Source organism: Oryctolagus cuniculus, chromosome 21 (genome assembly GCF_051225735.1).
Source record: "Oryctolagus cuniculus isolate XC-2025 breed Fujian yellow rabbit chromosome 21, ASM5122573v1, whole genome shotgun sequence".
NCBI classification, from domain to species: domain Eukaryota; kingdom Metazoa; phylum Chordata; class Mammalia; order Lagomorpha; family Leporidae; genus Oryctolagus; species Oryctolagus cuniculus.
The window spans coordinates 47,776,082-47,801,684 of record NC_142887.1 but is presented as its reverse complement, the minus strand read 5'-3'; the positions used below and the strand labels follow the sequence as shown (position 1 = coordinate 47,801,684).

General features: G+C 42.1%; 1 long non-coding RNA gene across 1 annotated transcript; it reads left to right on the top strand.

Moving 5' to 3' along the window:
* The first annotated feature begins 23,210 nt into the window (after positions 1-23,210).
* On the top strand, positions 23,211-24,145 carry LOC149119982 (uncharacterized). The gene is made up of 3 exons (XR_016227523.1): positions 23,211-23,310; positions 23,409-23,575; positions 23,986-24,145. It is a non-coding gene; the product is annotated as an uncharacterized LOC149119982 (long non-coding RNA).
* Positions 24,146-25,603: the final 1,458 nt, after the last annotated feature.

Below are 25,603 nucleotides of genomic sequence, written 5' to 3'. Positions count from 1 at the left end.
AGTAGTAGAAGATGGCCCAAGTCCTTGGGCCCCTGTACCGATCTGGGAGACCTGGAACTAGCTCCTGGCTCCTGGCATCGGATCAGCACAGCTATGGCAGTTGCAATCAATTAGGGAGTGAACATCAGATGAAAGACCTCCCTCTTTCTCTCTGGTTCTCCTCTCTGTCTGTAACTCGACTTGTAAATAAATAAATAAATAAATCTTTAAAACAATTAAGAAATTTAAAAAGGGAAAAGTTTTTAAAAAATGTATTTATTTATTGTGAGGCAGAGTGACAGATATAGAGAGCAAGAGAAAGAGAGGTCTTCTATCCACTGGTTCACCCCTAAATGGCCAGAATGGCTGGAGCTGGGCCGATCTGAAGCCAGGTGCCAGAAGCCAGGAGTCAGCAGCTTCCTCCAGGTCTCTCACATGGGTGCAGGGGCCCAAGCACTCAGGGCATATTGCACTGCTTTCCTAGGCCATTAGCAAAGAGCTGGATTGGAAGTGCAGGAGCAGGGACTCAAACTGGTGCCCATGTGGGATGTTGGTGCTGCAGGTGGATGCTTAATCTACTATGCCACAGAGTGGGCCCAGGGAATGGTTTTAGGAAGACATCTTTCATGTAGACTAGGCTGCAATATTGCAAGGTAAGGTTTAGCTTTTATTTCCACACATCAGTATTCATCTTTTAGCAACTATAAATACTGAATATCATACATATAGACATAAATATAGGTAACTGCAGATTTTGTTGTCATTCTTTCTAATTCTCTTTTAATGTCTGCTAATAGGCCATATTATGGATTATTATATTGATGTTATCTGTACACAACCATCAGGCATTTCCACTGTTGAATGTGTTTATGTGTACAGGTAGTTTTGTTTGTGTGTACATGAATGCACATTTGATGGAGATAGCACTGACAGTAATAATGTGAGAAATCCTAATGCTGATTTCAAACTTTCTATCCTCCGCAGAGATGGCTGTCATTGAAGTAGACCACAGGGCCCCTTTGCTGTTGTGGACTGAAATGTGCCTCCCTAAAACTCAAACACTGAAGTGCTAACCACCAACATAACTCTACCTGAAGAAAGTGCTTTTAAGCAGATCAAATGATAGATGTGTCTGTCACATCAGAGAAGGGCTTCTGGAAAAATCGAGCCTATTAGCACCTTGATCTGATATTTTCAAGCTCTACAACTCTGAGAAGTAAAATTCCATGATTTAAATCATATTCTCTGTGGTATTTTCTTAGCAAATTAATATATCCTCATTTCTGCTAGCATTTTCTGCTGTCATCTAGAAGGTCCTCGTGATTAACAGAGAAATATAGAAAGTAAAAACTATGATTTTAGATTACCAAGTACCTACTAACATAAAAAAGATATCCCAGAAGCAACCTACTACCATCCTCCAGGACCCAGAAAAAAAAAAAAAAACAGGAATGAGTCAAGTTGTGGGGCAGTAGAAAAGTGAATAATGAAAGATCACAGCAGAAGTAAATAAGGAAGGGTTTGATGCTGTGGTGTAGTAGGTTAATGCCTTGTCCTGCTGTGCATGTATCCCATATGTTGTTGCTCGAAGACCAGGTTCTCCACTTCCAATCCAGCTCCCTACTAATGCACCTGGGAAATTGGTGGAAGATGGACCATGTTCTTGGGTGCTGGCACCCACATGAGAGACTTGGAAGAAGCATCTGGCCTTTCAAATAAAGAAATCTTAAAAAAAATAGAAGCAGTGTTAGCACTGTTGGAAAAACAGACACATAGTTCAATGGAAAAAATAGGCAGCTGAAATAAACTGACTTTTCTACAGCCAACCCCTATTTAATAAAGGAAAGAAAACAAACAGGAGAAAGAAGAATCCCCTTAGCAAATGGTTTAAAGGAAAGTGATTATCCATATGTAGAAGCCTGAAAAGATACCCCAACACCTCATACACTATGTAAAAGCAACTCAAGGTTAATTAAAAGTCTAAATATAAAACCAAAACCTTGAGAGCTTGTTTTGAGGTTCTAGCAGGGGAGCGCAGCTACTCGTATACCCTTGACCGAAGACCGGTCCTCCTCTAGCGGGGAAGGTCGTCCTCTTCGACCCAGCACGCAGCTTCAGGAGGGACGCACATGGAGTGGTGAGGGAGGAAGGGGACACCCGCCTAGCCAGCCAGATCAGCCGAATCAACCCTGGCGATCAATGGGGTGACAGATGTCGCAGCCAGATCGCCCTCACATCCTGAGTTCATGCCGGAGCTGAGGGAAGGAAGCAATGCCGTCGGATCTGGCCGCTCTGCGGGAGTCTGAGGAACAACTCACACCAGGTGGCCGCCGTTCCGTCGTCATGGGTAAAGGAGACCCCAACAAGCCAAGGGGCAAAATGTCCTCCTATGCCTTCTTTGTGCAGACGTGCCGGGAAGAGCACAAGAAGAAACACCCTGACTCTTCGGTCAATTTCGCAGAATTCTCTAAGAAATGCTCGGAGAGATGGAAGACCATGTCTGCAAAGGAAAAGTCCAAGTTTGAAGATATGGCAAAAAGTGAAAAAGCTCGTTATGACAGGGAGATGAAAAATTACGTTCCTCCCAAGGGTGATAAGAAGGGAAAGAAAAAGGATCCCAGTGCTCCTAAAAGACCACCATCTGCCTTATTTCTCTTTTGCTCTGAACATCGCCCAAAGATCAAAAGTGAACACCCTGGCCTGTCCATTGGGGACACTGCAAAAAAATTGGGTGAGATGCGGTCTGAACACTCAGCCAAAGATAAACAACCATATGAACAGAAAGCAGCTAAGCTAAAGGAGAAATATGAAAAGGATATTGCTGCATACCGTGCCAAGGGCAAAAGTGAAGCGGGAAAGAAGGGCCCTGGTAGGCCCACAGGCTCAAACAAGAAGAATGAACCTGAAGATGTGGAGGAAGAAGAGGAAGAAGAAGAAGATGAAGATGATGAGGAAGAGGATGAAGATGAAGAATAAATGGCTATCCTGTAATGATGAGTGTGGAGTGTGCGTGTGTGCTCAGGCAGTTGTTTTGCTAAGAATGTGAATTCAAGTGCAGCTCAATATTAGCTTCAGTATAAAAAAACTGTACAGATTTTTGTATAGCTGATAAGATTCTTTGTAGAGAAAATACTTTTTTTAAAAAATGCAGGTTGTAGCTTTTTGAGGGGCTACTACATACAGTTAGATTTTAAAGCTTCTGATGTTGAATGTTCCTAAATATTTAATGGTTTCTTTAATTTCTTGACTTGTGTATGGTAGCGCAGCAAAGTTGTAGGAATTAGTATCATTTGTAAATTTGGATTTTTTGTTAGGATGTTGCATTCTGTGTTGTTTTTTTAAAAAAAATTTTGTAATAAAATTATGTATGTTAAAAAAAAACCCAAAACCTAAGTAAACATATGAGAAACTGTAAAACATTAGCAGAGACAACAGTTTGCATAAGATTCCAAAAGCACAAGTAACAAAAATAAAATATACAAATTTGAGCATATCAAATTAAGATACATCTTCACAACAAAGTAATCAACAGAGTGAAGATACAATGGACGGAATGGCAGGAAACATTGAAAACTCTGACTATGACAAAAGATTGATAGCCAGAACATACATATATAGAACTGGAAAAACTCCAAACAAGAAGCAAAATGTACACGTAAGAAATGGGCAATGATCAGAATAGATGTTTCTCAGAAGAAGAAATCTCAATGGTCAAGACATAGATGAACATGCCCAATATCACTAGCCATTAGGGAAATGTAAATCAAAACCAATAGCAGACTCCATCTGTGGGAGAAGACAATGCTTGGGTTTTCATTTGTGCAACAAGTGGGTTTAGAGGACCCTGTTCACCATTAGAGGGCAGAGTCTACATGGAAGTAAAGAATCCTTAATACTTTCCTAATGGGAGAAGAGGAAGCCTGAGACCTCGCAAGCGGGAAGTGGTCCAGAAACTGCTCAGGTGTGGGTGTAGGTGGCTGAGCAACAGGCAGTCCTGCCTTGATTCCCCACAAAGATACAGGGGAAACCCTTCTGGATGGAGCAGGCGTGAATCGGAGGACCTACTGGGAGAACAAGGTCACCCACTGCGGGGAAGCCAAGTCGCGGGACCCAGACGCAGAAGCCCCAGGGTCTGCGCGACAGTGCTCCAAGGGGAGTGCATGCCACACAGACAACAGCGGGGAGACTTGGGATGCTCTGGGCACCGAGTCCACACATCGGCGCTGGAAGGGGAGGTGAGCTCAATAACCCGAGACATTGGTGGGGAAACGGGGGTCAGAATCTAGAGGGGGGCCGGAAAGTGCAGCAAACTCACTACCGGAAAGAAGGAAAAAAAAAAGCTTTGGGGTTTCTCTTCCCCCTAACCTTGCAAAGGTTACAAGGCTGCAAGGCTTGAAGAATTCCCAAGAGACAAAGAGCAGGCCTCCTCTTTGGATTTACATATCAATGGGGGAGAGTTAAGGAACTGAGTCACTACAATTCAGTAGCCTAGCCAACCCAGTGGGAGTCCAGAGGAGCCAAAGACTGGAAGCTAAATACCATCAATTCTGCACAGCCCTGCCCTGCGGTGTTACTTACCCCCTGAATAAATAAAATAAATAAATAAATAAAAAGAGAGAGATTTACCACGCATAACCTGAGGGTGTCACCTTTGCACACCCTTAACCAGAAAGAACCAGGCAGCGCTCTCAGGCCGCACCCATCTCAAGCCTCCAAGGCTCCTCCAACAGCAGGCAGTCCACTTAGCACGGACACAGTATAAAAAAAAAAAAAAGAAAAAAAACGCACAGTGACGCAAGAAGAATTAACTATGCCGAGTAACAAACACAGAAATAGAGGGAGCAAGATCAACGATGACACTATGATGCCTCCAAATAAGCAAAACACCCCAAGCCAAGAGTATGAAGATGATGAGATAGAAGAAATGCAAGATACGGATTTCAAAAAATTTATGATAAGAACATTTAGAAGTTTTCAAAAGCAAATCCTTGAACTACAGAAATCCTTAATGGACAAGATTGAAAATCTCTCTCGTGAAAATGAAATTTTAAGGAAGAGTCAAAATGAAACTCAGAAACTAGTAGAACAGGAAAGTGTAATAGTCAAGAGAAATCAAAATGAAATGAAGAGCTCAATAGATCAAATGACAAACACATTAGAAAGCCTTAAAAACAGAATGGGTGAAGCAGAAAAGAGAATATCGGACTTAGAAGATAGAGCACAGGAAAACATACAGTCAAACCAAAGAAAAGAAGAGGAAATTAGAAACCTAAAAAATATTGTTGGGAATCTACAGGATACTATTAAAAAAAACAACATTCGAGTTCTAGGAGTTCCTGAAGGCATGGAGAGAGAGAAAGGATTGGAAGGCCTTTTTAGTGAGATACTAGCAGAGAACTTTCCAGGTTTGGAGAAGGACAGAGATATCCTAGTACAGGAAGCTCATAGAACCCCCAATAAACATGACCAAAAGAGATCCTCACCACGACACGTGGTAATTAAACTTACCACAGTGAAACATAAAGAAAAGATCCTAAAATGTGCAAGAGAGAAACGTCAGATTACTCTCAGAGGATCTCCAATCAGACTCACAGCTGACTTCTCATCAGAAACCCTACAAGCTAGGAGGGAATGGCGAGACATAGCATAGGTGCTAAGAGAGAAAAATTGCCAGCCCAGAATATTATATCCTACCAAGCTCTCATTTGTGAATGAAGGTGAAATAAAGACCTTTCATAGCAAACAGAAATTGAAAGACTTTGTGGCCACTCGTCCGGCCCTGCAAAAGATACTTAAAGATGTGCTACACTCAGAAACACAGAAACACGGCCATCAATATGAAAGAAGGGAAAGGAAGAACACCTACCAGTAAAAGAGCATGGGAAGCTCAAAGCATATACTAGAAAATATTTCCGGGAAAATGGCAGGGCAAAGTCATTACGTATCAATTGTCACATTGAACATTAACGGTCTGAATTCTTCAGTTAAAAGACACCGTTTGGCTGACTGGCTCACAGAACACAACCCAACTATTTGTTGCCTACAAGAAACACATCTCTCTAACAAAGAGGCATGCAGACTGAAAGTGAAAGGTTGGAAAAAGATATTCCATGCCAACAGAAACCAAAAAAAAAGCAGGTGTAGCCATATTAATATCAGACAAAATAAACTTTAATACAAAAACTGTTAAGAGAGACAAAGAGGGACACTATATAATGATTAAGGGTTCAATTCAACAGGAAGATGTAACTATTATAAATGTATATGCACCTAATTACAGGGCACCGGTCTATTTAAAAGATATGTTAAGGGACTTAAAGGGAGATTTAGATTCCAATACAATAGTACTGGGGGACTTCAATACTCCACTCTCAGAAATAGACAGATCATCTGGACAGAAGATCAACAAGGAAACAGCAGATTTAATTGACACTATTGTCCAAATGGATCTAACAGATATCTACAGAACTTTCAACCCTACATCTACAGACTTCACATTCTTCTCAGCAGCGCATGGAACCTTCTCTAAGATTGATCACATACTAGGCCATAAAGCAAGTCTCAGCAAATTTAAAAGAATTAGAATCATACCATGCAGCTTCTCAGACCACAGTGGGATGAAGCTGGAAATTAGCAACTCAGGAAACCCCAGAAAGTATGCAAACACATGGAGACTGAACAACATGCTCCTGAATGAACACTGGGTCATTCAAGAAATCAAAAGAGAAATCAAAAACTTTCTGGAAGTAAATGAAGACAACAACACAACATATCAAAACTTATGGGATACAGCAAAAGCAGTATTGAGAGGCAAATTTATAGCAATAGGTGCCTACACCAAGAAATTGGAAAGGTACCAAATAAATGAGCTTTCAGCGCACCTCAAGGACCTAGAAAAACTGCAGCAAACCAAACCCAAATCTAGAAGGAGAAGAGAAATAATTAAAACCAGAGAAGAAATTAACAGGATTGAATCCAAAAAAACATTACAAAAAATCAGCCAAGCGAGAAGCTGGTTTTTTGAAAAAATAAACAAAATTGACACCCCATTGGCCCAACTAACTAAAAAAAAGAAGAGAAAAGACCCAAATCAATAAAATCAGAGATGAAAAAGGAAACGTAACAACAGACACCACAGAAATAAAAAAGAAGCATCAGAAATTACTACAAGGACCTGTATGCCAGCAAACAGGAAAACCTATCAGAAATGGATAGATTCCTGGACACATGCAATCTACCAAAATTGAACCATGAAGACATCGAAAACCTAAATAGACCCATAACTGAAACAGAAATTGAAACAGTAATAAAGGCCCTCCCAACAAAGAAAAGCCCAGGACCAGATGGATTCACTGCTGAATTCTACCAGACATTTAAAGAAGAACTAATCCCATTTCTTCTCAAACTATTCAGAACAATCGAAGAAGAGGGAATCCTCCCAAATTCTTTCTATGAAGCCAGCATCACCTTAATCCCTAAGCCAGAGAAAGATGCAGCACTGAAAGAGAATTACAGACCAATATCCCTGATGAACATAGATGCAAAAATCCTCAATAAAATTCTGGCCAATAGAATACAACAACACATCAGGAAAATCATCCACCCAGACCAAGTGGGATTCATCCCTGGTATGCAGGGATGGTTCAACATTCGCAAATCAATCAATGTGATTCACCACATTAACAGACTGCAGAAGAAAAACCATATGGTTATCTCAATTGATGCAGAGAAAGCATTTGATAAAATTCAACACCCTTTCATGATGAAAACTCTAAGCAAATTGGGTATAGAAGGAACATTCCTCAATATAATCAAAGCAATTTATAAAAAAACCCACAGCCAGCATCCTATTGAATGGGGAAAAGTTGGAAGCATTTCCACTGAAATCTGGCACCAGGCAGGGATGCCCACTCTCACCACTGCTATTTAACATAGTTCTGGAAGTTTTAGCCAGAGCCATCAGACAAGAAAAAGAAATCAAAGGAATACAAATCAAGAAGGAAGAAGTCAAACTATCCCTCTTTGCAGACGACATGATTCTGTACTTAAAGGATCCAAAGAACTCTACTAAGAGACTATTGGAACTCATAGAGGAGTTTGGCAAAGTGGCAGGATATAAAATCAATGCACAAAAATCAACAGCCTTTGTATACACAAGTAATTCCATGACTGAGAAAGGACTGCTAAGATCAATCCCATTCACAATAGCTACAAAAACAATCAAATACCTTGGAATAAACTTAACCAAGGACGTTAAAGATCTCTACGATGAAAATTACAAAACCTTAAAGAAAGAAATAGAAGAGGATACCAAAAAATGGAAAAATCTTCCATGCTCATGGATTGGAAGAATCAACATCATCAAAATGTCCATTCTCCCAAAAGCAATTTATACATTCAATGCAATCCCAATCAAGATACTAAAGACATTCTTCGCAGATCTAGAAAAAATGATGCTGAAATTCATATGGAGGCACAAGAGACCTCGAATAGCTAAAGCAATCTTGTACAACAAAAACAAAGCCGGAGGCATCACAATACCAGACTTCAGGACATACTACAGGGCAGTTGTAATCAAAACAGCATGGTACTGGTACAGAAACAGATGGATAGACCAATGGAACAGAATTGAAACACCAGAAATCAATCCAAACACCTACAGCCAACTTATATTTGATCAAGGATCTAAAACTAATTCCTGGAGCAAGGACAGTCTATTCAATAAATGGTGCTGGGAAAACTGGATTTCCACGTGCAGAAGCATGAAGCAAGACCCCTACCTTACACCTTACACAAAAATCCACTCAACGTGGATTAAAGACCTAAATCTACGTCCTGACACCATTAAGTTATTAGAGAACATTGGAGAAACCCTTCAAGATATTGGCACAGGCAAAGAATTTCTGGAAAAGACCCGGGAGGCACAGACAGTCAAAGCCAAAATCAACTATTGGGATTGCATCAAATTGAGAAGTTTCTGTACTGCAAAAGAAACAGTCAGGAGAGTGAAGAGACAACCGACAGAATGGGAAAAAATATTTGCAAACTATGCAACAGATAAAGGGTTAATAACCAGAATCTACAAAGAGATCAAGAAACTCCACAAAAACAAAACCAACAACCCACTTAAGAGATGGGCCAAGAACCTCAATAGACATTTTTCAAAAGAGGAAATCCAAATGGCCAACAGGCACATGAAAAAATGTTCAAGGTCACTAGCAATCAGGGAAATGCAAATCAAAAGCACAATGAGGTTTCACCTCACCCCGGTTAGAATGGCTCACATACAGAAATCTACCAACAACAGATGCTGGCGAGGATGTGGGGAAAAAGGGACACTAACCCACTGTTGGTGGGAATGCAAACTGGTCAAGCCACTATGGAAATCAGTCTGGAGATTCCTCAGAAACCGTTCGACCCAGCCATCCCACTCCTTGGAATTTACCCAAAGGAGTTTAAATTGATAAACAAAAAAGCGGTCTGCACCCTAATGTTTATTGCAGCACAATTCACAATAGCCAAGACCTGGAACCAACCTAAATGCCCATCAATGGTAGACTGGATAAAGAAATTATGGGATATGTATTCTTTAGAATACTATACCGCAGTAAGAAACAACGAAATCCAGTCATTTGCAACAAAATGGAGGAATCTGGAACACATCATGCTGAGTGAAGTAAGCCAGTCCCAAAGGGACAAATACCATATGTTCTCCCTGATCAGTGACAACTGACTGAACACCAAAAAGGAAACCTCCTGAAGTGAAATGGACACTATGAGAAATGGTGACTTGATCAGCATAGCCCTGACTGCTAATGGACAACTTAATACATTATCCCTCATAGTATTTTTTTTTGTCTGTTCTACTTAATATGACTGGTTTAATTCTGTAATTATCACACAGTTATTCTTAAGTGTTGAAAATTAACTGAAATGTGATCCCTGTTAAACATAAGAGTGGGAATAAGAGAGGGAAGAGATGTATAATTTGGGGCATGCTCGGGCTGACTTGCCCCAATTGGTAGAGTTGGAAACATACCAGGGGATTCCAATTCAATCCCATCAAGGTGGCATGTGCCAATGCCATCTCACTATTCCAAGTGATCAATTTCAGTTCACTATTGATCATAATGAAAGGACTAAGAGTCAAAGGGAGCACATAAACAAGTCTAGTATCTGCTAACACTAACCGATAGAATAAATAAAGGGGAGAGTGATCTAACATGGGAAGTGAGATACTCAGCAGACTCATAGAATGGCGATGTCCTAAATAGCACTCTGGCCTCAGAATCAGCCCTAAAGGCACTCGCATCTGGCTGAAAAGCCCATGAGAGTATTTCAGGCATGGAAAGCCAAGACACTCTGGCAAAAAGATCTCTGTGAGTGAGATCCCAGTGGAAAGAACAGGTCTTCAAAGAGGGAGGTGCCTTTCTCTGAAGGGAGGAGAGAACCTCCACTTTGACTATGACCTTGTCTAAACAAGATAAGAGTCGGAGAACTCAAGGGGCTTCCATAACCTTGGAAACTCATGACTGGTGCAAAGGGAGATTACTGATGCCATAAACAGGAGTGTCAATTTGTAAAGTCAACAACAGGAGTCACTGTGCACTTACTCCTCATGTAGGATCTCTGTCCTTAATGTGCTGTACACTGAGGCTTAATGCTATAACGACTACTCAAACAGTATATTTCACTTTGTGTTTCTATGGGGGTGCAAACGATTGAAATCTTTACTTAATGTACACTAAACTGATCTTCTGTAAAAAAAAAAAAAAGAAATTATCAATTCCCAACTTGACTCTCACTGGGATTAAACATGACAATAGGTCTGATCTGATTTCATCATCATTTAAAAAAAATCATCTATTATTTTTCACTTTATGTTTCTCTGTGGAAACAAACTGTTGAAATCCTTACTTAAGGTATACTAAGCTGATCTTCTGTATATTAAGATAATCAAAAATGAATCTTGATGTGAATGGAAGGGGAGAGGGAGTGGGAAAGGGGAGGGTTGTGGGTGGGAGGGACGGTATGGGGGGGAAAGCCATTGTAACCCATGAGTCGTACTTTGGAAATTTATATTCATTAAATAAAAGATAAAAAAAAGAAAATAAAAAAATAAAAAAAAATACTTTCCTAATGGGTTTGTTGAATTCTTGACTAGTGCCTATTACCTTTGCCACAACCTTTCCAGTCTCACTACTTTCCTTCTTCTTCCTCTTCTCTATAGCTTGCAAAAACAGTATATCTTCTATATACGGAGGATACTTTTGTTTTGTTTTATTCCTTCTGTCTCATGATGTTCCTCTAAGAAATCACAACCCTCCAAATATTCATTCATTTATGCAGTCTGCAGTTTTCATGGGCTACTACATGGCAAAGTACTAGGTTAAAGGAAAGGTATAGGTCAGGAACTGAGCAAAGTTCACAATGATGTAGTATTATCTGGGGAAATGAACCTGATGGAAGACATCTCTCTCTCTCTCTCTCTCTCTCTCTCTCTCTCTCTCTCTCCTTCTCTCTCTGTGTAGCTCTGATTTTCAAATAAATAAAGAAATCTTTAAAAACTAACTAAATAAATATACTAATAACCTGGTGGCAACACCTTTCTATCAGAACATGTGAAGCACTCAAACACAGTTTGTCCCAGAAAGTCAGCCATAGTTTTCAAGGGCACATCTTCTACTCCATCTGTGGACATCTCTGAGTGGAGTAAGGGGCACTTATTTCTTCCCCTCTTCTTTCTTACCACTCTCACAGTTATAACTTCTATTGATGCTTCCACAGAGCAGTCTTTATGAAATTGTAGAACTAATATCCTCCCATTTTAAAAATGTCATGGGTTTAACCACAGAACCCAAAATAAGACAATTAACTGACCTTCTTAATTACACAGTGTGGAATGTAAGATTCTCAGTGGATCACTGGGTAACTGTAAAGTACTGGGCAGAGAAAAAGATGTTACTTATCTGTATTTATGATGTTGTAATTCTCCACTTTATGCAAACTCAGATTAAAAGGGCTCCAGTTAGTGGGCAACACTGTTGCATAGTGGGTAAAGCTACTGCCTGCAGTGTCAGCATCCTATATGGGTGCCGGTTGGGATCCTGGCTGCTGCACTTCCCATCCAGCTCTCTGCTGTGGCCTGGGAAAACAGTAGAAGATGGCCCAAATCCCTCATCTCCTGCACCCACCTATGAGACCTGGACAAAGCTCCTGGCTTCTGGTTTTGGATCCAAACAGCTCCAACCATTGATTTCTGTTTCTACCACTCTGTAACTCTGCCTTTCAAATAAATAAATAATTATTTTAAAAAACAGCTTCATCCCAGAAGAAGCTCCTGGCTTCAGACTGGCACAGCTCCAGCTGTTGCTGCCAATTGGGGAGTGAACCATCGGACAGAAGACGTCTCTCTCTCTTTCTCTCTCTCTCCTCTCTCTGTGTAACTCTTTCAAATGAATAAATAAATCTTTAAAAAAGTAGCTCCAGTTATTGACAACACAGTAGACTTGCATTAATTTTAGTTCCCTTCTCACTTTGCAAAGGGATCAGCGTCAGGTCAAAACAGTTGACAGCCTTGCTAACAGGAGAAGAAATAGCTGAAGACAGAAAATGAAAAGCAGCCAAATAAATCATCAAAGAAAGAGAAGTGGACCACATCCAACACAAACCTTTAAAAGTGGATGCTCACAATTAACGAGTGAAACAGCTGCCCACTGAAATCTTATCTAGGGAGGGAAGATGTCCTAAGTTCTGCTTCTGTAAACTCCAGTCATAAATCTATCCTAATAAATCTGTCCCCGGCATCACTTTTACAAACATACTGGACCCACTGACCATTGGAAATGTGGACCTAAGTCATGAAGGCTGCCATTTAAACCCACCAATGCTGTAACAGCTAAGAAACTTGAATTTGATGCACAATTCTCAGGAAATCATTCCAGCTGAGCCTAGGGCCATTAATAGAAACTCCTTGGATCCTCCACTGTCTCTGTGCCTGTTTGAAAGAAGGGAGTTTTCCCACCCCAGGTTTCTGGAACAGCTTCAAATTCCACATTGGAAAAGTCTGATAATTAATACTTGAGAGGGATCAATGCACACTTCACACTGCTCCCCACCAGGAAGATGAGGTGCAGGATGAGAGCAGTGGGGCAGAACCTAGTCAGATCCTCCTGCCCACCCCTCTGCTGCCCCAGGCTCCCTGCTGAAGGCCACCCAGACCCACCCTGCAGGAACCAGTCCAGTAAACATCAAGAGGCCTGGCCAGACTGCATTCTGAGACCACCCACAGTGGGAACCCAGCTTATTTAACTGTGGAGAGCTGGAGTCTTTCTGCCTTCCTTCCCTGCGTGTGCATGTTCCCAGAATGCTGCCCCCTCTCTCCTGTAACCACTAAATAAAGCGCATTAGGGACAGTTTGGGTGAGGTCCTGCAGGAGAGATTCCAGGCACTGGGAGCCTGGGAAGTGGAGGTGGGAGACAGAACAGCCCGGGTCCCAGTCCTGACCTCGGGGGAAGCTGCCATGATCTATGGCTCCCTGGCACCCACCCTTCTCCCACACATGTCCTGCCCCTTCCTGCATGCCAAACCTGCAGCAGAAAGTCCCTGGAGGAGGTACCCTTTCTTCTGGACACACGGGGAGCGATTCGGGGAGTGGCGGGAAGAGACTCCCTGGTAAGTGGGACCCACAGGTGAATGATGAAGAGGGAAGATGCAGCAGGAGGCAGGCTCGGGGTGAGCACTTGGAAACTCCCTGGGATCGCACGTGCAGAGCAGGAGATGCAGTAAATGCCAGAGAAGGAGAAGCACAGCCCCCAGGGCTGACCCTGATCAGGGAATGAACTCCCTCTGTTCCAACTCAGGCCCCAGGGAATGGCAGCAGCATGCACATGTGCACAGGCATTCAGAAGGCATAATACATCTGAGCTCCTGGGAACTCTGGGAAATGGAGTACAGGCCACATCATCCATAGAGACACCAGCTGGCCCTCCCAAAGGCTGTAGTCAGGGGTGGGTGCCCACAACCAGAGGGCCTTTGCTTTTATTCAGTCCCTCCTTCCTTTCCTTCCCCCCACCAAAATCTCAGGGATCAGTTGCTTTCTTCCTTTCCTGAATCAAATCTGAAAGAGTGACACTCACTGCTGCTAACTGACCCCAAATCCTGGCTCCCTCATAACCTCTGTCTCTTCCAGAAAAATCTTATTTACTACTTTGGCCCTAGAAATCATAAATGACTATGATAGAATGTAGCTTTTAACAGAGGTGTAGAAGGCATGGTTTAATATCCAGTTTTGAGAATACAATTTTCATTTGTGTTTTATTGATGTTTATAGTTCTTTTAAGATTTATTGATTTATTTGGAAGTCAGAGTTACAGAGAAGGAGAGGCAGAGACAGAGAGAGAGAGAGAGGTTTACCATCTGCTGGTTCACTCCCCAATTGGCAGCAGCAGCACAGCACCGACCCCTTATAGTTCTTTTCAAATCATTTTAAACTGTCTTTTTATTCATCTAGTACAGAGACAGAAGAATGGACACAGAGCTAACATAGCTGCGTATTCAAAGAGACAGGTTAAGGGTTTAAATGCCTTATATCATAGCATTTATACCTTAGATTAATTCTGGGGACAGTATTATCTGGAGTTTACAAAATAGAAACTGAATGGAAAGAGCTTAGAAAAGCATGGTGTTTTTTAATATCATAAAAAAGTCTAAGTTAAAGGCCAATCAAGGGGCCAGCACTGTGGCATAGCATGTAAAGCATTGACATTCCATATGGGTGGAGGTTGAACCCGGCTACTCTGCTTTCGATCCAACTCTCTGCTATGGCCAGGGAAAGCGGTGGAAGATGGCCCAAGTCCTTGGGCAGCTGCATCTGTGTGGGAGACCCAGAAGAAGCTCCTGACTGCTGGCATTGGAGCTGTACAGCTCCAGCCATTGTGACCAATTGGTGAGTGAACCAAAAGATGGAAGATGCTTCTCTCTCTCTCTATCTCTCCCCTTCCTCTCTGTGTAACTGTGACTTTCAAATAAATAAATAACTGTTTTTTAGAATGTCAATCAATATATAATACTAGCTTAAAGATATTTCTTTTGTCTTGTGTCTCAGTTTTTAAAATCTGATTTATCAAATGGAAAAATGTGAGAGAGATGAAGAGTACCTACAAAAATAATTTACTGTAATTATTTACTGTAATAATTTACTGTAATGATGTACTGTAATTTATGGTAATAATGTACTGTAAAGAACCACATAGGATTATAACTTGTCTAGAAAACAAAGGAGATTCAAAGTTGCTATTTTTCATGGTTATTTGTTCTTATTTTTAATATCAAGATAGTATATAAATATTATGCACTCCTAGGTATTTGTGTGTTGTTTGATATGTTTTATTTTTTAATCAGAAATTCAAAGAGATAACTGGGTAACATGGAGTTCTGTGTTTCTGATTACTTCTCTCAATTAGAGATCATGGGATTAGAGTTAGTGCTAGATTAAGAATGCTTCAATCTTTATCCACTGACTTCACCCCAGCATTTACTATGTTAAACAATATTCTTTGGGTAGATGGCTCTTTCTTGCCAGACTGTAAACTTCATGGGGTCTAGAAACATATTTGCTTTGACACTAAAACTCAGCATCTTGACAGTCAGTCTTTTAGTTGAATAAATACATGATATACAAAATAAATATTTCTGCCCCTCAAGAACTGCCTAAGAGAGAAGAAAATAGAAATCAATTTGATGACTCTCAGTATTAGGTGAATATATAATTTGTCATTCTGACATAAGCCTTGTCATAAAAAGGGCATATGAATAATCACACAGAGTTGAAGTGTATGAACACCTAGGGCCAAGTGGATTAAAAGTTCAGCCTAGCTATGTAAGGCATTCCATGTCAATAGGAGAGGAAGGAGGAAGAGGGGAGGGAGTGAAGGTGGGAAGGTGGTTACGGTGGGAAGAATCACCATGCTCATTACTTAGCAGCAAAGAGAGAATCTGTGATCATTTGTTGCTTAAGAAAGGGTGATAGGCATTATTTAATTATAATGCAGGCATCAGTGTTCTTCTGTCTCTGAAATAGGAAGTCTATAACTCAGAATTCCTTGCTGTTTCATCAAAAACAATTCAAAACAAAAACCTAATTAAGCATAAGTGGAAGTTACGCATTAGAAGTCTATTCCAATCTCTAGGAGGTTCAGGGGTTGGAAAATTCATCTAAAATCTTGCTGAAAAATGTCCCACACATTTTCCATGAACACTACCCTTAAGCATAAGCTTTTTTTTTAAAAAAAGATTTATTTATTTGAAAGTCAGAATTACAGAGAGAGGAGAGGCAGAGAGAGAGAGAGAGAGAGAGAGAGAGAGAGAGAGAGAGAGAATCGTCCATCTGCTGGTTTACTCCCCAATTGGATGCAATGGCCAGAGCAGAGCTGATCCAAAGCCAGGAGCTAGGAGCTTCTTCCAGGTCTCCCATGTGGGTTCAGGGGTCCAAGGACATGGGCCATTTTCTACTGCTTTCTCAGGCCACAGCACACCTGGATTGGAAGTGGAGCAGGCTGGACTCCAACCGGTGACCATATGGGATGCTGGCACTGCAGGAGGCAGCCTCACCTGCTATACCACAGCACCAGCCCCCATAAGCCCTATCTTCTGCAGAACCAGCACCCCAGACACCAGCCACCACATGGCATCCCATGGCACATTCAACCCTGGCAATGTTCTGCAGCTCTTGCTCCTCTCCACTTTCACTGGAAGAATCTGCAACTCCTTGTTTTCATGCAAGTAATTCTGATTCAGATGATGTCCCTGACACAATTGGCTGGCAAGTGCCATGGCATGTGTCCACGGCCTAGCTAAATGCAAAGCTGGAACATTTCACTGCCATGGTGAGACACGGACTCCATCTAATGAAGTAGGGGATTTTTCAGGGAGTCTAGAGAATCAAATATGACAAAATGACAAATCTTAACCAAAGAGTGCCGTGGTACAGATGAAGAGAACCCAAAACGTATTTTTCTATCTTTTCTTTTCTGAGTTAAGTGCCTAAAAACAAAGCCAATGAGGGTTAAACAGACCCATTCTGAAAATTCCTTAACATCTTCATTTTCATCCAAATTAATATATTACTTGAAGGAAATAAATTTTACATAAATGAAAATGCAGCACCACAGACAATTGTACAGAACATAGCCCTTCAGTTAGCTTCAAACCATCTGGGTGCATTAATGTGTTCTTCCAGAACCCAAGCTGCAGTACAATAGAACCACAGCCTCTGACATTCCTCCTCCACCCCGATGGATCTTGGGTTTTCCTCCCACCTCCCCTCTCCTGTGAATACATCAGTAGCAGGACAAATGGAATCCAAAGATACGATGATGTTATTTAACATGGAATAAACATAGTGTTTTAGTCAGTACAATCCTCAATACTACAATAATAATTCCGAGTTCACTGATTATGAAAGTAAGTATATGAAATCTATTCCTAAGTAATCACACCATCGAGAGCTGAATGTAGACTTTCAGAGGGAAAGAAACAGAGAATTGTGTAGAGATGTGTATCTCTATAATACAGATCTACTGCTGTACTTTATAGACAGTACACCATGTTTGTATTTTCTTGTTTTTTGTGGTTTTTTTTTTTTTTTTTGCAGTCTGGAATAGTTTATTACATCCAGCTTGTCACTTTGGAAATTTTATGATTAGACACTAATATACAACAAATTTTGAATCCTTACAGACAATATAGAGCACCCTAGGCCCTCCCAAGGGCAGAAAACAGACCAAGAGCTCATAGACTAGCTGCAACTGCAAGAAGCAGATGAAGATATCGTCAGAAAGATACATATTCCTGCAGTGTGGCTGCTGAGCAGTTCTGCCCTTATGGATCTCATCTCTGTTTCAGATCATTAAAGAAAGTTACATGCTTTCTGACATTTCTAAAGATTTCAATAATGAGAATCTAATATATGTTCACTATGCTAAGAGCTTCAGAACAGCCCAAAGATGTGGGCCATCTATTGCTTTCCCAGGCCATAGCAGAGAGCTGGATCAGAAGAGGAGCAGCTGGGACTAGAACCGGAGCCCATATGGGATGCTGGCACTTGAGACCAGTGCTTTAACCTGCTGTGCCACAGCACTGGCCACAACGTAGTATTTCTAATAGAAGAGATGGTTAAGTCATTAACTCCTCTAAAATACAAGTTAAGTATTAGTTTTGAAACTCTGATTCATTCATGAGAAAAACAAAAGGTTATTTTTCACTCTTTGCTTCTGGGTATGTAAATTTTCTTCTAAGAAATTAATCATGACTTTTACATTTCAGACCCTATTATGAGTAAGTAGAGAATATTGTGGGGTCATACGCTCATTCTATCAAAGGAACATTTCTCCAATTAAAGAAAACATTATGGGCATCCCATATGGGCACTGGTTTGAGTCCTTGCTGCTCCACTTCTGATCTAGCTCCTGGCTATGTCCTGAGAAAGCAGTAGAAAATGTCCCAAGTGCTTGGGCCCATGCACATGCATGGGAGAACTTGAAGCTTTTAGCTCCTGGCTTCAGATCAGCGCAGCTCCAGCCATTGCAACCAGCTGGGGAGTAAACCATCAGATGGAAGACCTCTCTCTCTCTCTGTGTGTGTGTGTGTGTGGGTGGGTGTTTGTAACTCTTTCAAATAAATAAACAAATCTTTAAAAAAAAAAAGCCAGGGGTCAGGGAAATTTCATCGAGGTCTCTCGCTTGGGTGCAAGACTCAAGGATTTCTACCATATTCTACTGTTTTCCCAGTATGTTTTCAGAGACCTGCATCAGAAGTAGAACATGCAATGGTGCCCATAGAGGATGCTAGTGCTGCAGGTGTTGCTATAACCCATTTTGCCACAGTGCTGGCCCTGTAACAATTTTTAATTCCTAGGAATTAACAGGGAAGAAAGAAGTATGGCAGGATACCTTTTTTAAAAAAAATATTTTATTCATTTGAAAAAGTTATATGGAGAGGTAGAGAGTGAGCTGATCAGAAGCCAGGAGCCAGGAGCTTTTTCTGGGTCTCCACATGAGCAAAAGGGCCCAAGGACTTGGGCCATCCTATAATGTTTTCCCAGGTGCATTAGCAGGAGGCTGGACTGGAAGTGGAGCAGCTGGGACTCTACCAGCACTCATATGGGATGCCTGTATTTCAGGCCAGGGCTTTAACCTGATGTGCCATAGTGCTAGCTCCAACAGGTGACCTTTTACGCTCAATAATCTCTTCTTGGTATTGGCAGCAGTTTGTAATTTTTTGTTTATTTGCCTTCTTCTTAATCTATATTTTTAAAAAAATTACAAAAAGTTCCAGCACCCTGAGAACCTCCATCACAAGGGCATACAATCAGATGTTTGTCCAGAAATGGGTGGTGTAGATGCAAGGTGGAAAATGCAAGGTGAGTTGATTCATCTTTCTCAGGATGTGGTTTCCATGGGCAACTTTTACAACCAACTGCCTTATTTGTTCCTCTTCCACAGAGTGGAAAACACGTTAAGTCATCCTATTTAGCCAAAAGCCAGTGGCAGCACTTCAATATGTCATCAATCCAGGGCCAGCGTTGTGGCACAAAGGAGTAAGTTGCCAACTGCAACAGCAGCATGCCTTATGGCACTGCTTTGAGACTCACCTCCTTCACTTCTCGTCCAGCTCTTTGCTTGGGAAAGCAGCAAAGATTGCCCAAGTGTTTGGGTTCCTGCACCCCCATGGGGGACTGGGGCAGACTTCCAGGGTCCTGGCTTCGGCCTGGCTCAGCCCCAGCTTTTGTGGCCATCTGGAAGTGAGCCAGCAGATGAAAGATAGATCTCTCTCTCTCTCTCTCTCTCTTCCTTTTACCTAAACATACATTACATACATAAATGAAGATGCATCAATGTAGCAACTTTTTGAGGAAAAGTCTTCTGATTATTGCAGGTACTGTCTCAATGCATAAAAATATTCAGACACAAAAATTATAAACTGATTTATATTTATATTTCTCAACCACATACTTTTCAGAAAAAATTGTCTGCCATTCAGCATCAGGTATCAGTCTGAAAGCATTCATTAAAAAATCAAGTAATTTAACTAAACACAAAAACCTCTAGTATAGGCTGCATATAAACCAGTGGCTTCCATGGGTATACACAGATTGATTTTTGTTAATTTACAGGGATCACTGCACTTCCCTGGCACGGAGCTGTCTGAAGAGTTTAAACACTGATGGGTGTGGCATTATTTCTGATATTTGCTTATTATCCAGAGTGCATTTATTAAATATCTATCATGAACTCCACACTCTATATATAAATCTATTTCAAATATGTTGATATTTAATGGTACTTACACACTTAAAAACTGAGCTAATCCTCCTAACTTCTCTCTGGAATAGCTATGCCTTTGACATTGCCTTTTTTCACACATATGGAAATGCATATATGCTTCTGTATGGTACTTCAGAATTTATAAAAGGCTTTTCAGGTAAAATTTACATAACATCATGTGAAAGTGGCCAAAGGACACAGTCTTCTCATTACAGAGGGGAGAGGTATGAAGTCACTCTCTGAACAGTTACTCAGATTCTGTCAATCAGGTTCAGAACCTTATTAGGTATCAGATACACATCTAGATTTTTTCCCTACTGTCTCTTTGTCAGAATTCCCAGCTTATGAGTGAACTTCAGTCTGAATGAATGCTAATATTCAAGGTTCTAAGTGAAAAAATTACTGAGGTTTGTATTGGTGAGGAAAGCATGTATCTAAATGTTACTTGTATTTAATAATAAGTATTGAATCATGAAACTGAATATAAGATTATGCAAATTTTTAAGATGAAGAGCATATATTTAAAACCACATTCTTACATTTTGCAAACGTGTTGAAACAGCTTACTGGAGCATGTGTTTGGCATAGTGGTAAAGCCTTCCACATCCCAGTCAGAATTCTCAGGGCTCAAGCCCTAGCCCTGCTTCTGCTTCTGGCTTCCTGCTAACAGAACCCTGGGAGGCAGCAGCTGATGGCTCAAGTACTTGAGTCCCTGCCACCTGTGTGGGAGACCCACACTGAGTTCCTGGCTTCAGCCTGACCCAGCTCTGGTTGGTGCAGACATTTGAGGAATGAGCAATAAATGGAAGGGCTCTCTCTGCCTTGCAAATAAACAAAAATAACTATACAGACATTTCCTTAAGGTGTCTTGCTCACTTTTAAATGATTTCCCTTTTCACAGTAAAATGCCTTACTGTCCTCTTTAGTTACAATGCATGTTTTGCTCTCCATGTCCACTCCTGAGCTCCAAGTACTGGCAGCTCACCCTAGCATGCTGACTGGTTCCAATGTTCAAGTACTCATCTCCCATTCTCTTTTGGTGGGTCTACTGGAAAGAAAGGAGAGTATCTACAGTAGTTAATATCTTACTGTTGCTCTTGCTGTCCACCTGCAGGCCTGAAGGATGATCAGCTGAATACACACTGTGATGTTCTGGACGTAGTTTCCAAACTTCAGTCACTTTGCAGTGGAGGGACTCTGTCCTCGTCAATCACCTGAAAGCCTGCAGGAGTAGGGAGAAGCTGTGTTTGAAGAATTCACAAATACAGTGCATTGAAGCCAACCACTACCACCCCCACCACACCCCTACTTCAGGTTCTGGAAAATCCCAAACCAGGAGTTTGGGACCAGCAGTGGTTCAGGAGGTGACCTCAACTCCTTACTCTGAACAGCTCCAAAGTGCCTGGTGCACCCAGCGGGAGCTCAGCGCCTCGACCTCCCACCCTCCTGCCCTTGCCACCAGGACGCCCAGCTCCCAGAGCCTCCAGGAGGCCTGCAGCAGACCAGCAGGTCCAGGCGCGCTGGGTTGTGCATCCAGAGCAAACCCAAAATACAGGCCCAGCTCAAGTGTCACCTCCCCACAAAGTCTCTGTATCCTACTCCCTCCCGGAAGGCTGCGGGCCAGCACTCAGAACTGGGAGTCGCGGCATTTGGGGTTCACCCATGCTCCCATGAAGGAAGATGCCCCCATGGGAACCCCGCTCCACCTGTGGGCAGGGCTGGGGAAGGAGGGCTGAGTAAGCCTCCACCCTAGGACTGCAGCCTGGGAAAGTCCAGGGCCCCAGCGCCCTTGCCGGGCATGGGGTCTCACTAAGTGTGCTCTGAGCCAGGGCCTCAGCCATCAGCAGCTCTCTTGCTTCCAGAATCTGCTGCAGGACAGCTCAGGCTCCACCCAGCGGGGAACCTCGGGCCAATCCTTCCTGCCCTGGGGCAGGACCAGTGCTGCCAGACCCGCCCCATGTAGGCTGGCTATAAAGGCGGTGGTCATTGTTGGGCAGCTGGTAGTTGCCACCTCTCCCGCTGGCCCTGCTGGCTGAGGCTTGCAGCACGTGCTGCGCTTGGGGAAGTAATGAAGGCCAAGTCTCATCAGGAAAACCAAGTGTGCGGTGCTGATTTACTCACTGACACAGCATCTGTGTGGTCTGTATGGGCAGACAGGGGGAAGGGTTTCGTAGGAGGGCGCTGTTGGCACACTGGGCCTCATGCAGCTGCCTGCTATAGGCATCCAGGGCAGCAGAGTCCTGCAGGATCCCTAGAGTCCTGGCCATGCTGTGCCTTCCATCATCCACCCTCCTGCACTGATGCTGGGGGAAGTGCTTCTGCGGTTGATATCTCATTTGAATCCATGGTCATTTTCTCATGATGGGCTGATCTCACACAGTGACAATCATGGGACAAATCACTGTTCTGCAGCATCTTCCTACCAGGAGCATTGCAGGTAGACAGGGGGCCACGGGTGACCAATGGCACCTCCTGTGCATGGTCTCTGGCCCATCCAGGACTAAAGGTGGAAAGGGAAGGAGAGGAGTAGGCTCAAGGCAGTACTGCTGCAGGTTCCATCAGGTGCAAAATGTCTCCCAATTGTGATTAACCTTGCAGGGAAACTGTCTCCTTTTGTGGGCCAGAGACAGCATCTGCCTTATTAGCTGTGCAGTGTATTGATAATTAAAATTTGGGCAGTCCTATCTTTAGTGCTCACAGCATAGTTACATTCTGAGGAACTGATGAAACTGCTTAGTACTTCGGGGCTGAGTGTAATATTAGGTGGGTAAGCCTGTTGTTGGCTTTTGGTTTATAGCTATTGGGCGACTTTATTTGGTAAAAATGCTTTCAGGCTCAGTAGTGTATTCAAGGATGACCACTTACTGAATTGTCTTTTTTTTTTTTTTTTTTTTTTTTTTGTAAGAATAAGAGTACTGAAGACCGGGTTGAGCTACCTATGGCAAAACTCCACCATTCCTGGGAAGGCCACAATTGGCAAGAAAAGCAGGTAGCAAGCTTTCATCAAGTAAGTTGAGATTCCTGTGTTTGCAATCTGAAGAGCTCACTGCTGAGCTGGGAGGGGAACTGCTCTGAGCACAACTCATTAGAGAACTGCTCTTGCAGACCTTCCCCGAAGGAAGCACTGTTGTGGTCAGAAGCATTCCAGGAGCTGCTGGCCAGCAATTGTGAATTAGGCTTGAATTGAATCCATTGCAAGTATCACAAGAGTGCAGAAAGGCTGTGTCCTCAAATCAGCAGCTCAACAGGGAGAATTTGACTTAACCTAGAAGGTCTGTTTATCTCCGCTTATTTTGCAGCATATTCACACCAGGTGGGGAAGATAAATCACCCTTCAGCTCTGCAATGGCAGTGCTCTTGGTTGAGGCTGAGGATGCTTTTCATTGCATGCAGTATTTGCAAGAGACTTAGTTCCCTGAGGATTTATGCCTCTCCTGTAAATACATTTTTGGCACTAAAACAAACTGAAGTATTTCTGTTTTAGTAGTATGGAACCAATGAAGTATTTTGCCTACAGGCATCTTTGTCTTTAAAGAGCTAAATCCGCAGGATTACAGGATTGAGTAAAAACGAGAATAGCTAATCCTAGTACTAGAAAAGTACAAGGGATTATTTGATCATTAGCTTCCTCATATTCCTCATGTTTCTTTTTATTTTTCTGCCTGCTCTTCCCTACATACAGATGGTCTGGCTGTATTGGAGGCTTTTCTAAAAACTGAATTCTGTGAAGAAAATATAGGCTACTGGCTGGCTTGTGAAAACTTCCAAGAAAGATCCACCCACCCCAGAAGCCATCCTTATATGCAAGAAAAATATATACACTCTTCTTAGAAAAAGGCCCAAAAGAGGTAAGACACAATTCCTCATTTCAGCATAAAGAGTACACTCTTGACATCAAGATGCAACAAAAGAAGTAAAGACATAAGACTAAAGCAAGGGCCAGGGAATCTGTAAAGCTTCCTCTCCTGGTATCCTGTCTTTCAAATAAGTCTCCCCAGACCTGGCAGGTGGAGCTCATCACACATTACCGCTTCTAATTTTCACTTTCAAAGAGCAGAGCCCCCTTCTCTAACAAAGGATAATGAGTGATCTTTGTCTCAGATGAACATGCTTTCAAACCAGAACTCTTATTATCCAAAATATAAAAGAAGCTATGACTCCCAGCTTTACAACTGCCTGGAAAAGGGTGTATTACTTGATGGAGAATAACTTTTTGAAGTTGTATTTATTTGCAAGGCATAGTTACAGAGAGAAAAAGAGAGGAAACACAGAGGTCCATCTGCTGACTCACTCCCTAAATGGCCACAATGGCCAGGGCTGGGCCAGGCTGAAGCCAGCAGCTTCCTCCAGGTCTCCCATGTGGGGGCAGAGGACCAAGTGCTTGGGACATTCTCTGCTGCTTTACCCAGCAAGGAGCTAGGGAAGAAGTAGAGCAGCTGGGAGTCAAACTGGCATCCATGTGGGATGTTAGTGCTGCAGGCAGCAGTGTAACTTGCTATGCCACAACACCAGCCCCCAGAAAGAACTCTTATCCCTGGTCTTTCTTTTGAGTCAGAATGCTACCAGGATTTGTGTTGAAAACCACAGATCACCACAGAACCCCATGAGAAGAAAAAGGAGCCCCAGAGTAGAGGACATGTTCTGTTTCCTAAGGCAGAAGTTTTTGACTGCCAGAGACGAACATTCAGTTCAGCCTGGGTGTTTGGGAAACATCCCTCACAACTGTTGATTCCAGTTCAGGTAGTAAATCAGGAAGCTGGTGACTATCCAGGAGATGCCTGTATCAGAACAGCTTCCACCACCGTGAAGACACAGGCAGGAAATACATGGTCTGAGTGGGGTGGGTCTCACTGGAAAAGCAGGACTCTGAGATGGAAGATAATGCAATGGAATGCTGTTGTTCCAGACTCACTTAAAATCAATAGGTCTGGGATTCTGTGGCCTTAGCTACCTAGCTCTACATCTTTCCTTAAATCCATCCATATTACCACATGGTTTTAGTTCTAGGTTTTAAGTCCAAACTAATGTAACATGTTTATTATGTAGAATCATCCATTCTATTGTTGTGTATTGCTGAAGCTGAAGTGATGTTTGAATTGTTAAATGGTATATAAAATAGTGAGTGCTCATGTGTAGAAAACCACAGTGGCTGTTCCAGTGCCAAAAACTCTTGAAGGCAGTTAAGCTTTGAAGTGGTCTTTGAATATTTGAATACATTTATTTTGATAACTAATGTCATTGAATACTCAGAGTCCAGGTGTGAGTTGATTTGATTTTGGTAACTGGAAATATGACCAACA